The 17,916-nt window shown below is 40.7% G+C and overlaps 1 long non-coding RNA gene across 1 annotated transcript; it reads right to left on the minus strand.

Annotated features, from left to right (window-relative positions):
* Window positions 1–8,990: 8,990 nt before the first annotated feature.
* LOC129146566 (uncharacterized) lies at window positions 8,991–11,847 on the minus strand. Its single transcript, XR_008553431.1, has 3 exons — window positions 11,787–11,847; window positions 11,476–11,642; window positions 8,991–9,357 (listed from the first exon to the last, which is right to left on the minus strand). It is a non-coding gene; the product is annotated as an uncharacterized LOC129146566 (long non-coding RNA).
* Window positions 11,848–17,916: the final 6,069 nt, after the last annotated feature.

A 17,916-nucleotide genomic window follows, 5' to 3' on the forward strand; every position in this document is an offset into this window, starting at 1 on the left:
AAAATGACACCATCATCTTGCATTCCCATTAAGAGTTCCAGTAGTTCCACATCCTCATTAACCTTAAACCTTAACTTTTCAGTTAGATGTATAGTAGTTTTATATTGATGTTTTAGTATGCACGACTAATGATTTTGGGCAACTTTTCACATGCTTAGTGGCTATTTGTATATTCTTACCTGTGAAGCATTTTGTTCCCATGTTATCCAGTTCTGAAGCTTCTCTAGGACACTCAAGTTCAGTGAAAAGGTGACTAGGCCTTGGGGATACTATGACAGGTGGCATGGGTTTTACTTCAGTTATTTTGAAGATAAGGTTCTAAGGTTAAAAGCAACATTTGCAAACCATTGTCTTAAAGCAAATTGGGAAGGTGATAATTTGGCATTTGGTATTTCCATTTCCTTTACTCATCAAGGGCCTGCATAGTAAAGTGTTGTGGGGAGGGGTTGTCAGTGGAGTATAAAACCCAGAAATAGGTGAGCGGAAAGGAACTATTGCAGCCACCACACCCCATGAACGGGAGCTGAGGCGAACCCTGCAGGATCCGCCGCGGCGGTGAGCGAACTGCTCCGGGAGCCATTAGAGAAGAACAAAGACCCCGGGAGACGCCCACACAGCCCGGGCTGCCGGTAAGCCTGCGCGGGAAACGCGGCGCGCCTGGCGCGCTTGAAAAGCAAGTGCAGACCGGGATCGCGGCTGCCCAGGTCCCCGCGCCTGCGACCTAGGCTTGCGGGGAGACGACCTAGGCTTGCGGGGAGACGCACGGAGGTCCTCACTGAGGTGAAGGTCCCTCCCTGAGTAAGCAGGAACCAGGCGCCCAGGCACGGGAGCCGGGTGCAAAAGGCGCCATTCCCGCGCCACTGAACTGGGCTACAGCCCGCGTCCTGGACCTGAGGGCTTTGAACTGAGACCCGGGGCACGAAAATTCGGGGCGTGGTTTCTCCACGACGGTGGGGCACAAGGCAGACACAGCACCCCAAAGCTGTTGAGGTGTACCCTACCATTCCCGCTCTGTTCTCTGTCCCACGGGGTGGGGGGAGGCGAAAAACAGCCCCCCAAGGACAATAGGAGAGATCTCTGGCGCCACCTAGCGACCAGGAAAAAAAAAAGTCACTAACACCCTATAAAACAGGACATTTCTTAAGACTGCTTGAAAAGGGCAGAAGGTTTCTGGAGGACCCAGTGGCCAGCCGGGAAGTTATTCCACGCCAGGCCCCTTCCGACCAGCAGTCTGAGCCCACAGAGGGAGCAGGCACCCACGTCCGGGGCAGACCGGGTGCGCAGAAGAGTGTGCCTGAAACCGGAGGCGCAGGGACTGCATCCCGCTTCGCCATTTGAGAACAGGGACATTTCTTCAGTAAAAACTGCCTAAAACCAGCAGAAAGCTCCCCCAGAAGACAGAGATGGCTCCTGGAAGAGCCAGAGGGGAGCGGAGAAGTTCACCCAAGATGTCAGTCAGTCCGAGCAACACAGTGTCCCAACGCATACGACAAATTAGAAAACAGACAGTAGGGAGTAGAAGAACCACACGCAACCTAAAAACTCCTCAGGAAAGAAGCACACCACAAAAAGAAAACCACTCCCCAGATTGCAACGACAGCAACTTGGAAGAACTTCTGAGCCTTCCAGAAAGAGAATTTAAAATTGCCATGATTAAAAAAGTGATAGATCAGAAGAAGGAAATTGAGTCCCTAAAGAGGGAAGTAAGAGAAATGCAGGAGATCAAAGAATTAATGGAGGAACTAAAGAACTCTGGGAAAAGCAATGAAAGCAGAATAGATGAAATGGAAGAACGAATAAGTAATCTTGAAGACACAGAAATAAAAAGAACCAAAACAGAAAAGGAAAGAGAAGTACGAAGGAAAAAGAATGAAGAAAGACTTCGGGAACTATCTGACTCCATGAGGAAAGGAAATATAAGAGTTATAGGAATTCCAGAAGGAGAGGAGAGAGATGTAGAACAGAGAAAATATTCATGGATATAATTGAAGAGAACTTCCCAAATGAGAAGAAGGAGCTGAAAATTGATATACAAGAAGCAAGAAGAACACCAAACTTCCACGACGAAAGGAAAAACACAGCAAGACACATAATAGTAAAGCTCCCAAGAATCCAGGACAAGGAAAAATAATGAAGCTGACAAGAGGAAGAAACAGATAACATTCAAAGGAAAACCAATCAGGCTGACATCAGACTTCTCTGAAGAAACACTACGGGCAAGGAGAGAGTGGAGGGACATAGTCAACAGACTCCAAGAAAACAGATGCCAACCAAGAATACTCTATCCCGCAAAGCTCTCTTTCCTCCATGAAGAAAGAATATGGACCTTCCCAGACAAAGAGAAACTCCGGAATTTCATTGCGACTAAACCCCCACTCCAAAAATACTACAAGGAATCCTAAAGCCAGAACCTCAGAGGGACGAATAACAACGAAAGAAGACCAAAAAAAAAAAAAAAAAGTTATTAAAAGAATAAAAAAATAAAATCAAAGGAAAGACAAACATAATGGCAAATACAGATGCTAACATATCAATATTAACTCTAAATGTAAATGGACTAAACTCTTCAATAAAAAGACACAGAGTTGCAGCCTGGATTAAGAAACAAAACCCAACCTTTTGCTGTCTCCAGGAACACATTTAGCTACAAAAGAAAAAATAGGCTCAAAGTCAAAGGATGGAAAACAATCCTACAAGCAAATGGGCCAAAAAAGAAAGCAGGAACAGCTATACTTATATCAGATAAAACAGACTTCAAACTCAAAAAAATAAAAAGAGACTCCAATGGTTACTACATTATGATTAAGGGGACAATACTTCAAGAAGAAATAACACTCATTAACATATACTCACCAAACGAAAGAGCACCAAAATATATCAGACAACTGTTGTCCTCTCTGAAAACAGACATCAGAGAAAACACATATGTAGTGGGAGACTTCAACACACCACTATCAACAATGGATAGATCAACAAGACAAAAAATAAGTAAAGAAACTAAAGCTCTAAATAAGGACCTAGAGCATTTGGGCTTAACAGACATCTATAGAACACTAAACCCCAAAAAAACGGAGTACACATTTTTCTCAAGCGCACACGGATCATTCTCCAGGATCGATCACATACTGGGGCACAAGACAAACATCAACAGATACACCAAGATTGAAATCATACCAACCATCTTTTCTGACCACGAAGGCATCAAACTAGAAATAAATCATAAAAAGAAGGCAAGGAACTATCCTACCTCATGGAGATTAAAAGCCACACTACTGGAAGACCACTGGACTAACGAGGAGATCAAAGAAGAAATTAAAAAATTCTTTGAATTGAATGACAAGGAGGACACCAATATCCTAAATGTATGGGATGCAGCAAAAGCAGTAATAAGAGGAAAATATATAGCAATAGAAGCTCACATCAAAAAACAAGAAAGAACTCAAAGAAACAACCTAATCTCGAAGCTCAAAGATCTAGAAAAAGAACAACAAAAAAACCCCAGAACCAGTAGAAGAAAAGAAATAATAAAAACCAAAGCAGAAATAAATGAAATTGAAACTAAAAAAACAATCCAAAAGATCAATGAAACCAAGAGCTGGTTCTTTGAAAAATAAATAAAATAGACAAACCCCTAGCCAGGCTCACAAAGGAAAAAAGGGAGAAAGCACAAATACACAGAATCATAAATGAAAGAGGAGAAATCACAACGGACACAGCAGAAATCAAAAGAATAATCAGTAACTACTATGAACAGTTATATGGAAACAAGTTCAACAATCTAGAGGAGATGGACAAATTCCTACAACTCTACAATCACCCAACGCTAGATAAAGAAGAAATAGAACACCTAAACAGACCAATTACAATTAGCGAAATTGAAATGGTAATTAAAAACCTCCCCAAAAACAAAAGCCCAGGACCTGATGGATTTACAAATGAATTCTACCAAACATTCAGAGACGAATTAGTGCCTATCCTTCACAAACTCTTCCAAAAAATTGAGAAGGAAGGGACAATACCAAACACGTTCTATGAAGCCAATATTACACTAATACCAAAACCGAATAAGGACAACACAAAAAAGGAAAACTATAGGCCAATCTCCCTAATGAACACTGATGCAAAAATCCTCAATAAAATTTTAGCTATCAGAATCCAACAATGTATCCATAAGATAATTCACCACGACCAAGTTGGATTCATTCCAGGGGCACAAGGATGGTTTAACATCCGAAAATCAATCAACGTTATCCAACACATCAACAAAAAGAAATATAAAAACCATATGATAATATCAATAGATGCTGAGAAAGCTTTCGACAAAGTGCAACACCCATTCATGATAAAAGCCCTTGAAATTCTTGGGATACAAGGAACATACCTCAACATCATAAAGGCCATCTATGACAAGCCAACAGCCAGTATCATTCTCAATGGTGAAAAGCTGAAAGCAATTCCATTAAGATCTGGAACAAGACAAGGATGTCCACTCTCACCACTGCTTTTCAATATAATACTGGAAGTCCTAGCCAGAGCAATAAGACAAGAGAAAGACATCCAAGGAATCCAAATAGGAAAAGAAGAAGTCAAACTATCACTATTTGCAGATGATATGATAATATACATAGAGAACCCCAAAATCTCCACAGAAAAACTAATTCAACTCATCAATCAATTCAGTAAAGTGGCAGGATACAAAATCAACACGCAAAAGTCAGTAGCCTTCCTATACACAAACAATAAATCTGAAGAAGAAGAAATCAAAAAAAACCACCCCTTTTATTATCGAAACAAAAAAAATCAAATATTTGGGAATAAATCTAACAAAAGAGGTAAAGGACCTATACAAAGAAAACTATAAAACTGTTAAAAAAGAAATAGAAGAAGACACAAAGAAATGGAAAGACATCCCCTGCTCATGGATTGGAAGAATAAACATTATTAAAATGGCCATCCTACCAAAAGCAATATACAGATTCAATGCTATTCCAATCAAAATCTCAATGGCATTCTTCAAAGAAATAGAACAATTATTGATGAAATTCATATGGAATCACCAAAAACCCCGAATAGCCAAAGCTCTACTGAAAAAAAAAGAAGGAAATGGAGGCATCACACTCCCAGACTTCAAACTATACTACAAAGCCATAATCATCAAAACTGCATGGTATTGGAACAAGAACAGACATACAGACCAATGGAATCGAATAGAAAATCCAGAAATAAACCCACAGATTTATGGTCAACTAATCTTTGACAAAGGAGCAAAGACTATGCATTGGAGCAAAGAAAGTTTGTTCAATAAATGGTGCTGGGAAAACTGGGTCGCTACATGCAAAAGAATGAAGCTTGACCACTACCTCACACCATACACAAAAATCAACTCAAAATGGATTAAAGAACTAGACATAAGACCTGAAACCATAAAATACATAGAAGGAAATATAGGCGAAACACTACGGGATTTGCACAGCAAAGACATCTTTACAGACACATCACCCAAAGCAGTGATAGTGAAGAGAAAGATAAACAGCTGGGACTACATCAAATTAAAGAGCTTCTGCACAGCAAAAGAGACAATAACAAAAACAAAGAGAAACCCCACCAACTGGGAGAACATTTTTGCACCCAACACTAATGATAAAGGACTGATCACAAAAATCTGCAAAGAGCTGATGAGACTCAGCAACAACAAAGAAAATAATCCAGTCAAAAAATGGGCAGAAGAGCTAAAAAGAAACTTCTCTGAAGAGGAAATGCAAATGGCCAACAGACATATGAAAAAATGTTCAACATCACTTGTAATCAGGAAATGCAAATCAAAACTACCATGAGATACCATCTCACACCAGTGAGAATGGCACATATTAAAAAAACTAGCAACAACAAATGTTGGCGAGGTTGTGGAGAAAAAGGAACTCTTGTGCACTGTTGGTGGGAGTGCAAACTGGTCCAACCACTATGGAGAGCTGTGTGGAGATTTCTGGACCTACTAAACATAGAGCTTCCATATGATCCAGCAATTCCACTCCTAGGTATTTACCCAAAGGACACAGAAACATCAATTCCAAAGAGCACCTGCACTCCTATGTTTATAGCAGCACTGTTTACAATAGCTAAGCTTTGGAAACAACCCAAATGCCCAAAAATAGATGACTGGATCAAGAAGATGTGGTACATATATACCATGGAATATTACTCAGCATTCAAAAAAGATAAACACATGCAATTTGCAGCAACATGGATGGCACTGGAAGGGATCATGCTCAGCGAAATAAGCCAAAAAGAAAAGAAAAATACCGGATGGTCTCACTCATAGCAGGAATCTAGAAAACTTAAATAAGGACCAGGAAAATGAATATAAGAAAGTGAAAATCAAAATCAACAAAAAAACTATGAACCAGAGACACTTTTTGGGGGTGGGGGCGGGAGGGGAAGGATTGGGGTCAGAATGGGGCGTTTGCAATTGTATGGGGGAATATAAAATAAAATTAATATTTAAAAAAAAAAAATAAAAAAAATAAATATGCAAAAAAAAAAAAAAAAAAACCCAGAAATAATTCTAAGAAGCCTTGTAGTAAGAGAGAAATGTGCCCAAAATGGAGTCAGAGATAGCTGCAGATTCTACCATTGGCTAACTCTGTAATCTTGAGTAAATTTATTATCTCCTTTGAGCCTTTCATCAGCTGTAAAATAATATAGTCATAATGATAATGACAATGGAATTCATAACATTTAGCCAGTAGGTTAAATAAGAGGAGAGGGCCTCCCTGGTGGCACAAGGGGTTGAGACACAGCACTTTGAAGCTAACCAGAACCACTGCAGCACAAGTTTGATCCCTGGCCCTGGAGCTACCTACATGGGGCAGCAGACCTCTCCTGGTTCGCCTGCTGCTCCCCTCAGCAGTGTATTTCAGTCAATCTGCCTGTTCTGTTCCCCACTCTGTCTCTGGTGAATCCTCTCACCCCCCACACCTCTGGCCTGTGCCCCAGCTCTTGGATGCATAAATAGATAAATCTTTGAAAAAAAAATAAGAGGAGAATAAATGTAAAATATGTAGATGCGTGCTCACACACAGGAACCCCACATTACATCTTATCAATAGCTTCCTTCTCTGTCTCCTTACCCTTCCACTTGCTTTGTCCCCATTTGTGCTAGGATCTCAGGATTCCTCACTCTGGCACTCCAAGCTCCCCACCCTTCAGAGGCAGTAGGCTTGGATTAATTATTCCACCACTTCAAAATTTACAAGCTTGTACTCTCCTCTCAAGAGTCCTGCTAAATGTATGAATAGCTCCTCTGATAAGTCAAATTTCTGTTAAGATGGCAGTGGTTGATAGTGATTGATAAAGTTTTGATAAGCATCTACTCTAAGGCAGAATCAAGCGAAGATGGAGAACAGGGAGAGTTGGAAGCTGGTGGGAGTCTGATTAGGGTAGGTGGTGTTTTTGGTATGAATGACCTTTCCCAGAACCCCATAAATCACATTACATAGTGCTTTTCTCCAGGGAGTTTGCCTGTACTTGCACATTTTCAATTAGTTGAATATTTTCAAATTTTTCCCTCCTTTTTTTTATGAGGTCTTTCCCACTGCCTTCTGGTAGTCTAAAGTTATAGGGATGGACTCTTTAATCAGTGCCTTGTTTTTCTTCAAATTTATAATTTTACCATACTCCAGCACTTATTGATTACTTGTGACTTAGTGGTGCATTTCATAAAGGTTTTAGGACTTCAAAACTCAGACTGAGTAGGTGACCTGATGTTGGTCCTCTGGATTGTCCTTTGGGAACCCATGTAGCATCTAAGCCAGCAAATTTTCAAGGGTAGTTTGGGTCACCCTCAGTTCTACCTCAAAGATGTTGTAATATCATATCATAGGATCATATAAAACTATGGCAGGGAAGGCCCCAGAAAACAGTTAGTTTGACTTCAGGTCCAGTTTTTAGATAATATATGAGAACATATATTACTGTCATTAAAAAGTGATTTCTTGATGAATGTTCATATTGATCTGGACAATCACCATTGTTGACAATATTCCGAGAAAATCTAGGACTGAGCACTGAGGACTGAGTGTTGCTTACGAAGTTCAGGAGATCTGGCTGAAAGGATAGGATTTTATTTGGGGGTTTGTGTTGCCATTTTTTTTTTTTTTTAAAGAACAAATCAAAAGGCTGGATAAAATTCACATCGCTGAGTCCCACTTCCAGAGTTTGTTACTTACTCGTCCTGGAGTGGAGTCAGAGAACCTGAATTTCTAATAAGTCCCAAGGAAATGCAGATGTTGCTGGGAGAGCAGGGGGACCACACTTTGAGACCCAGTGAGTGATCAATTCCATTATTTTACAGAAGCCAAATTCTGAGAAGCTCCATTTTATTATTTTAATGATATGGGCAGAGTTACATGGTAAGGTCTGGCTAACTCAGTATAACTCAGTGGCTTAGCAAATAATTTATTTTTTGCTCAGGTAATAGATCTACTCCTCATGACATCTTCTAGATCAAGACTCAGCCAGCAGTCCCTACGTGAGATATGTTCTTTCTGTGGGTTGAATTGTGTGCCCCTAAAATTCATATGCTGAGATCTTATCCCGCCAGTACTTCGGAATGTCACCTTCTTTAGAGATAGTCTTTACAGACGTAATCAAGTTAAAATGAGGCCATGAGGTGGACCCTAATCCAATATGACTTGTGTCCTTATAAAAAGGAGAAACTTGGAGACACCCTCAGGGCCAATGCCATGTGAAGGGATGGGGGGTGGGGAGAAGTGGGCCACCCACAGGCCAAGGAGTCTGTGGTTCTTAGAGGGAGGCAACCTTGCTGACATCTTGACCTTGGACTTCAGCCTTCAGCATCTGCAAGAATAAATTTCCTTTATCTAAGACATTACATGTTGTTGAGTTTTCCTAGCTTCAGTGGGATTATTTGTCTTTTAATAAGGAAAATTTACCTGCTCACTATTGTGATAACTGAAAAATATTTGCCATGCTTTAAATTTTTTATTATCTGTGTACACAAATTATTTCCTGTTCATTGCATATACAGAGAAATGGAAATGGAGTGATAAATGCCTATCTTTTAAGTGCAGTCCTTCAATTAATCACCCTAATGATGTCTGGGTTCTCTCCAACTCTTGACAGCTATTGACTGAATGGAGACCACTCGCAGGACCAGTGCAGGGATGTCGTCCTTACACGCGGCTTTGCCTTTCTCTGTTCTTTTATCCTTCTTTTAATACCACCTGTTATCCTTCTTGAATACATTCTTCAACATTTTGGACTTACTAATGATGTTCTATTTTTCTATTGTTACTATGATTTTCTTAAAAAAATTCTTCTCCACATTTTTATGAGAATCTGAGCAAGAGAAAAGGAAAATACATGCACCCAGTCTTCTATATTGATCAAATTCCCCAAGAAATAACCCAAGATATTATTTCTAAATGCACTTGTTTTGGGGAGGGAAGTATTAGAGGCAGGTTTTGAGTATGTGTGTGTGTGTGTGTGTGTGTGTGTGTGTGTGTTTCTCCTATTGCAAAAATCTGGGTTATACTTATTTTCTTTTTTGTCTTGGAAGGGATGGATGTCATTTCCTCTTTTCTCTTTACCTCCTAAATTCTATTTGAATGCTATCAGTCAAAACTGTCTAAAAATGGTTCTCAAACTTGGCTATATCACTGGCCTGACATGGGGATGCTAAAAAAGATCTTGATACCTAGGTTTACTCCCAGACATTTTGATTTAAGTGGTCTGGAGTGATGCCTGGACATTGAGAGTTTTAAGAATCCCCCAGGTGCTGCTACTGTGCAGCAAAATGAGAATAACAGCTCTAAACACCAAATATGCTGAAGGCAAATGATGGGCACCATGTCCCCCAAATAAAGGGTGATTGCCATGGGGCAATTCTCACCTGAAAGTGCTGACTTCCAGACTTCAGTCTGACTTCCAGAGTGTAACAGGCTTCATTCATGCCTTTTTATATAGATTCTCCTGGTCTTTTATATATGTGCCCGACATTCCTGGTCTGACCCAAGACTTGTGCTATTCCTCTTGACTGAAACAGCCCTCGCTTCTTTGCCAATTTTGGTGTTGTGTTATCTGCTAAATCAGCCCCCAAGTCTCCTGAACTGTGAGCAGTTACATGATGTGGTTACCTCCATGGATTTGGCACCTGCTATGATTTGCATTTGAATCTTGACTGTCACTGACATCTGGGACAGGCTACTTCCCTACCTTTGTAAAATGGAGGTAATAATGGTGTGTTCTTCCTGTAGGCTACTTTGAAGTGTAAATGAATGAAGACAATGGAAATGCTTAGAGCTGTGACTGGCACTCAGAAAGCCCTCAGTCTCCAGTTAAAACTCATTAAAGGGTTCTCTTTCACAGTATTTAATTGCATTACCAGATATTAGGTTTCTGTGTTACTTTGGAGTTTTAATTATAAATTGCTATTTTATAACCATCCCAAACTTTGTGACTTAAAACATTATTAACAGTTTTTTAATTTCTCATGTTTCCACAATCTGGGCTATGTTTTGCTGAGTGGTTTAATAAAGCTAGAAAGTTCAAGATGGTTTCTTCACTCTCATACCTGGTGCCTTGGTTGGGAGGGCTGGATTTGACTGGGGTCATCTTCCTCTCTCTCTCTCTCTCTCTCTCTCTCTCTCTCTCTCGGTCTTCCTTAGCATGGCAGTTTCAGATTCGTTGTCCATTTCATGGTGAGTGGCTGTCCATAAAGAGGAAGCAGACATTCCCTGTCCTCCAAAGACCTGGACTCAGAAGTCCCAGAATATCAGATCTGCTCTACTGGTCTAAAGCAAACCCAGATGGAGGTGTGGGGATCTGGACACCATATATTGAGGTAAGAAAATGATGGACCCATTTTTGGAGACTATGGACCACAAGAATATTCTTTTTCTAAAATTATTTCTAAAACAGAAGCATAATTTATATGTCATAAAATGATCTATGTGTGTAATTCATTTTTTTGGGTAAAATTACAGAATTGTGTAACCATTATCACCACCCAACTTAAAAAAGCAAAAATAGAACAAACAAAACCTCCCCCCCCAAAACCAAACCAAACACCCACCACCATCTATGATATCCCTTCCACCCTTACTTCTCCCACTCTCTTTACCTCTGATAACTCATTTTGGTTTTCAATGTCCACTAGTTTATTTTTCTTTTGTTTTGTCTCTTTAATCTCCTAGTTTCCTTATATTGCACACATAGGCAAAAATCACCCAGTATTTGTATTTACCTTTCTGACTTCGCTTCACACAGTTCCTCAAGTTTCTTCCATGTTGCTGCAAATGGCAGAGTAGTATTCCAGGTGTATGTATGCTACATTTTTATCCACTCACCTGTCCCTGGAAACTTAGGTTGCTCCCATATCTTAGGTATTGTACCACAAGAATACTCTTCAATGATCTCAAGAACATATATTTTACTTCTCAATTAGACAGTACTCACCGCTAATCCTTTGACAATATATTTTCTCTCTCTTTTATAGTCCTGTAGAGTGTTCTGTAAACACCATACACTTAACAAATAGTTCTTGGTAAACTGACATTAGCACACAAAGCCCAGTGTGAGCAGGTGTGGAAGAAGTGGCTGACATGTTCAACCTGGGAGAGAATCTGCAAAAGAGGAAAAAAAAATTCTTAAGGAACTATGAATTTCTATGACGTGCCTCAGCTTCTAGGAAAAGCTGTCCATCTTTCCATTTTCCTTCCCTCCCTTCTCCTCCCTTCTTCCCTCCGTTTTATTCTTTGGTAGGTAACCTTAAAATGATCTCTAGTTTCAGAGGAGAAATGAAGCCACGCGCTCATGGGCTGTGCCACGTGTGTGTGTGTGTGTGTGTGTGTGCGTGTTACCATGGTGATCAGCTTAGCTGGTTTCCACAGCGCCAGCCCATAGGCGTTTCTTCTAAGAACCCAAGGTCTCCTTCATTTTTCATCAATTCTGGATGCGAACACTTGATTGCCACACAGCCTTTTCCTTGAATTGTATTTCAAAGATTAATGGTTGGTGGAAGAGCGATCAAGGTTTAGATTCTCATCAAGAGACTCATAAAATAAGCATGTGAAATAGAGCTGTGGAAACAGAGCAGGGTTTTTGAAGATTTTGAAATATGAATCTAAAGCTGCTTACATCTGGATCTTTATCGGTTTCCCATTGGAAATGAAAACGGGCTACCTTAGGTTTAGAGGCCACATGGAGCATTCGGCCTCAGGGCTACTGATGCTCGCTAGTTATTTTTTCTCTAGGCATCCCTTTGCCCGGCTTCTGGTGCTTCTGGGCACTCAAGGCAAGTAAAAAGCAAGGAAGTCACAAGGAAGTAAAAAGGCACCTTCAGAGGGAGTGCTCGGCCTGCCCTGCCCAGAAATCTGTCAATAGTTGGGGCCCCCCTGTTATTCCCTTTATGCCAGAAATTTTTCTAGTCTTGGGTTTCCTGAGAAATTTTGATGTCTTCCTAACACCGAAGAATTTTTGACTTTTAAAATACGTCAGAATAAAACTTTCTAGTTTATGTTATTTATTCAATGAGGGCAGCCATGGGGTCTTAATAGTAGGCGCCTTTCCTGGGGAGTTGGTCTAGGAGTCCACCCCTCCCTACAATTTCCTAAGGGATTTTTGTTTATTCCACTGGGAGCCCATAAGTTCAAGAGTTTGCCGTCATTGATTTTCATCCTCAAGCCACAACTGAGAATTTCAAGTATCAGGAACTAGTGTCTGAGTGATTGACAGGTGCCCAAACACTCTGCTCAAGGTGCAATTAAGGGTTGGGGTTTTGAACGCACACAGATGCTGCTTGTAAGCACTTTCTACTAGTTTTCACTTGTGCAACCTGGGGCAGGTCACTTATGACTCATCTGGGCTCAGAGCTGGGCAACCTGTATTCTAGTTATGGCTCTGTTGCTGTCTTACTGTGTGCCTTGAGTCAAGTTCTAGAAACTTCCATGGGCTCAGTCTCCACATTTTTAAGGTGAGCGTCAAACAAGGTTATGTTCAAGACCATCCCCAGCTCTGCTCATTGTGGCCTCATGGCTCTGTCTCTGCTCAACACTGGCTGATTTCTGTCACTATATTCCCTTGGCTTTTGGATATTTCCCTTTGACATCAGGCCTCACTGTGGGTTCCAATTCAGTAAGGAAAAAAGCATATGGATTCTTTCTCCCCTTATAGTAATGAATACCTCTTGAACTTTTTCTCTAAGGAAAGCAGGCTTCTAGGTATGCCGTGGACAGGACAGCTGATGATGTACTCTGCCATTAACGAAGACTCAGAGTCTAGAATTTGCAATGGGGGGAGGCTGGGGAGAGAGCCATCGAGAGTGGCTCTGCCTTTCACTCTCCCAGCCCAAGCTTTCATTGAAGATATGAACAAAGGAACAAGAAAATAGCACACAATTGTGTGGTTTTTTTTTTAATACAGATTAATAAGTTACTGCTGAAACAAGTTTTCCTGGTTAGTAGGGAACATGCGCAGAAGCCAGCACATCCTCAGAGAACAGGAGTCAATTCTGGGAAGAAGATCTGTTTGCAGAACTTCTAATGTCCTGGACCTCCGTATGCAGAGTAAACAGGTCTTCTACAAAAACTCCAGCTCCCCTTAGGGCAGCAGCCTCCCAACATAGGTAGAAGAGCAGCCACAATCTGTGTTAAAGAAAAACTAACCATTTTTATTTCCTCTCATTATTCTGTAACTTGATTCTACCTCAGGGCCTTTGTACATATTGTCCTGACAATATGTCCTGTCATGCCTGGCTCGTCCCCTCTCACATTCAATCTCTAGTGGAATGCTTGGTTATGGCTCTGACAGGACTGTGCTCATGTTATAGTCAAGTGTGCCTCCTGCTGGCAGAACCTCTGCCCTGTGACAGCAGGTGCTTTGCCAGTTCACCTCTGATTCCCTGCACCTGGAATAGTGCCTGGTCCTCCGTCAGGACTCAGTTAGGCCCCAATAGACCCCCGAGGCTTTCAATGCTGTGAGGCATGAGAAATGCAACCACCATAGTAGTTGAGTTAGATAAACTGAGGTAAGGATCAATTCCACTCTCTTAAATCCTGACCTGGATCCTGGTCCCAGTCTGGCTTGCCAAGAAGCTAACTGCTTTGGTGCTGGGATTTCACGTCTCTGTACCTCATATTATTCACTTAAATATCAATGAATTGGATTCTTAAAATTAATACCTTGTATGCATGGACTTCCTTATCTGTGCCTGGAGCTGGCTTAGCATTTCATACTCATTGTTTCGTTTTGTCTCACACTAGGCCCCAGGAAGGGCATAATTATCTTTATTTACAGAAGTAACGGACACGGAAAAGCTGGCCTGAACACGTCTGCTGGGGTGTCCTAGTAAAATACCATAGGTGGGGGACTTGAACAACAGAAAATATGTTCTCACAGTTCTGCAGGTTGGAAGTCCCAGATCAAGCTGTGACAAGGTAGGTTTCTCCTGAGGCCTCTGTGGGGTGTCTGCTAACACCTACAAATCCATTGTTCTGTAATGAAATTCTCCACATTCAGTACCATTTTACATGACAGTCATCTCAATGCCTCACAGCAATGTCAAGGCGCTTACTCTTAGAAATTACTCCCTAAAACACAGGTTGGGGTTTCCTCCAGTCTGGTCAACTGAAGCGCCACACGGGCCCTGGATGTAGCTGTGGACGGTGAGATGTTCTGACCAGGAGCCTCTTGGACTCGTCTTGTGTGACTGTGGCTCCTTTCTTTGTTCTCAGAGAGACTTAGAAGTGTGGAGATCCTGTTGGGCGCGGTGGATGCTGGTGCACGCGGCCTCTGTTTACTTAGCGCAGCTGCTTCCTTGAAAGCCTGAGGTGAAAACACACCACTTGGGCAGAGGAGGAGAAGAGTGTTCCCCGCTCACCCATTCAAATTTGTGTTAATCCTCCATAGATTGCTTAAATAGGCCCTCAAACATTTTGGGGCCTTCTCAGTTTATTTTGTATGTCTGGTCCTTTTCTGGCTTTAATCAAAGTCTTGTACATGATGATGGGAAAATGAATGTCAGAAAAATTTAAATCTACTTAAATGGAAGATGCTTAAGAGGTTTATAGCCCTTGGCTTCAGGAAAATTGACTTTTCAAAAGACTTTTAGGTTGACTGTATTTTTCGTTAAAAATAAATTGCACCAAAAATACTGAAAAATAAAATCTGTGTAAGCAAAAGAGCAAATATTGAGCTATTAATTCTGTAATCCTTTTAATTCTGTAATTAACATCCTACAATTTCATAAGCTACCAATTTTGCTTGCCTTCAGGTATCTTCAAGTGTATTCCAGAAATTGCTATTCTGAAGCTATAAAAGCTTATAATGCCTCTTAAAATTTGTTTATTTAAAGATGTTTAAATATTTGTTTTTAGAAGTAAGCATTATTTTTCTAGGCAGAGAAATTCTCAAATCTATTTAAATCATCATTAAAAATCATTTGATTTTAGAGGTAAATATGAATTTTATTTGTAAGAGATGCTTATGAGATTCTATCAGGAGTCAGACTTCGGCTAATTATTGGTATTAAAGGCTAATATAAATTATTAATTAAAAACCAAGCAGAAACAAGAAAATAAAATCAATTATAGCCCATCTACAAGCACATACCAGATAATAACAAAATTAAAAATCATGTATCGCTCCTTATTTGCAGAAAATATTGTGAAAAATAAGATTAAAAAAAAGTACATGCACCCCAAATTAGTCTCATCACTGGGGATAAATAAATAATAAAGAAGTAATAATCTGTTTAACTGGGATGACTTGCCAGGATAGCCAAGAGGAACTAATACTAGGTCCGTTACCATATGTACTAAAATAATAGTTACTGACCTCAGAAATGTAGAGAACTGTGCAAATGGTTTTCAAATATAACTTCAATTACTGGAAGTGTTTGAATGGTTTTACACGTGATCTTTAATTTGCTATAACTTTGCCATACAAGGTTTCCCATCTCAGAGGCAGCTGTGCCTACCAGTTGGAGGTCACTATCTCTCTTGGGTCATTGTGTGAACCAGATGGTGAGAGCTTCTTGGAACGTGGGTGGGGACTATGGACATAGGATAGGTCTGAATACAACAGTGCCATTACCATTACCTTTGTATGTATTGGGAAAATTGATGTGAGAAATACATTCTCCGAGCAATTGGTGCCAGGATTCTTTGGGAGACAACCTTTTTCGTCTGAACACTCTACTAAAATTTGGGATAGTGGGTGAGAGAGAGCCTGAGGTCAACAAGAGATTCAGAAGCAATAAAATAGATTGTTAAAATGCTTGGAACAGGAAAATAAAAATTATTCCGCTTTCAGAGGAAAGGGATGAATTGCCGGGGGAGATGTGATCTGCTAATTAAACAGATTGGGAATGGGGATGCCTAATATTACATTGCCTAATATTTAAAGAGGCTGTTAATATTTCTATTTGTATTTCTTGTATTCCTGTATCTGTTGTGATACTGTCCCTCCTCCCCCTCATTCCCTTTGGAGATTTGAGAGATGGAGGGAAAGGATTTTCACATCTAGTTTCATGGAGTTCAGATATGAAAAAGCCATTTGTCCATCAACTGGGCAAACCAAGGTTACTTCCAGGAGTTCTTGGGAGATCAAAATCTTACCCAGGAATTTTCAGAAATTGTGGAGGATGGATTTGGACTTGCACAGGGTATGGAATTGGGATTTTGACGCTGTTTGGTATGGATCTCAGGACACTGGATGTAGCAGGTGCCATCTTGGTGGCATGGGAAAGGAAAACAGACCCTAAATGGATCTGGCATAGCCTGTATGGAAAACAGCAAGGAGAGGCCTTAAAAAACAAAACTTGACATCCCAAATGACCCAGAAATACCTGTAGTAGGTGTTTACCCAAAGTATATGAAACCAATAATCCGAAAGATTTCATGCACCCCTACATACATCACAGCATTTCTTAGAACAAATGAGTCAGTGGACCAACTGAAATACCCAAACGACAAACAACTGGCTATAGGAATTTTGTTACGGATGCTTAGTGGAATACTACTCAGCTATTAAAAAAATAAAGATGAAATGTGCCTTTTGGGGCAAACTGGATGGATCTTGATGATCATGCTAAGTGAAATGAGCCAGAAAATAAAAGACTGTCACCAGATGGTTTCACTCATTTTGGAATATAAATAACTAATGAAAACAAACTAGCAAAACACATCAAGAATAATTCTTAGGGGCCTCCCTGGTGGCGCAGCAGTTGAGCATTGGGTTGCGAAGCTGCCCGCAGCCTCTGCAGCGCCGGTTCGATCCCCAGCTGCTCCCCGGCCACCGGAGGAGGGTCCCACATGGCGCACAGACCTCCTGCCGCCCGCTGCTCCCCTCAGCAGTGTACTTCGGTCCTTCTGCCTGCTCTGCTCCCTGCTCTGGATCTGGTGAATTCTCTCACCCTCCCGCGCTTCTGACTGTACCCAGTGCTTATATAAATAAATAAATAAATCTTAAAAAAAAAAAAAGAGAATAATTCTTAGATTCTGTGAAAAATATACTGGATACCAGAAGGGGTGGGGAGAGGCAAGGCATAGGACATTGGTGCTAGAATTTGGTGGAGGGTGAGTGAAGCATGTACACATATGGAGGTGTGAATTTCTATTCCCCAAATTGTAATGGTAATGTAAAGGACCAATAAATTAATAATGATAAAAAGAAATGGCCGTGATCCACTTACAGCTATGAAATTGAACATGAGCTTCAATACTAAGCCATTAACTTGACAAGAGGCTTCCTAGACCACCTTCCCTAATGTCTTCATATTTTGCTAATGGGGAAACGAGACCAGGGAGATGAAATCCCTATCCAGGTATCATGAGTCAGAAATAAGAAAGAAATGTACTGGAAACAAATTTCATGTCAAGGGAACTGTAAAATATTGCC

The sequence above is a fragment of the Talpa occidentalis genome, unplaced genomic scaffold, assembly GCF_014898055.3.
Source record: "Talpa occidentalis isolate TD23 unplaced genomic scaffold, MPIMG_talOcc4v2.1 talOcc4.3, whole genome shotgun sequence".
NCBI classification, from domain to species: Eukaryota; Metazoa; Chordata; class Mammalia; order Eulipotyphla; family Talpidae; genus Talpa; species Talpa occidentalis.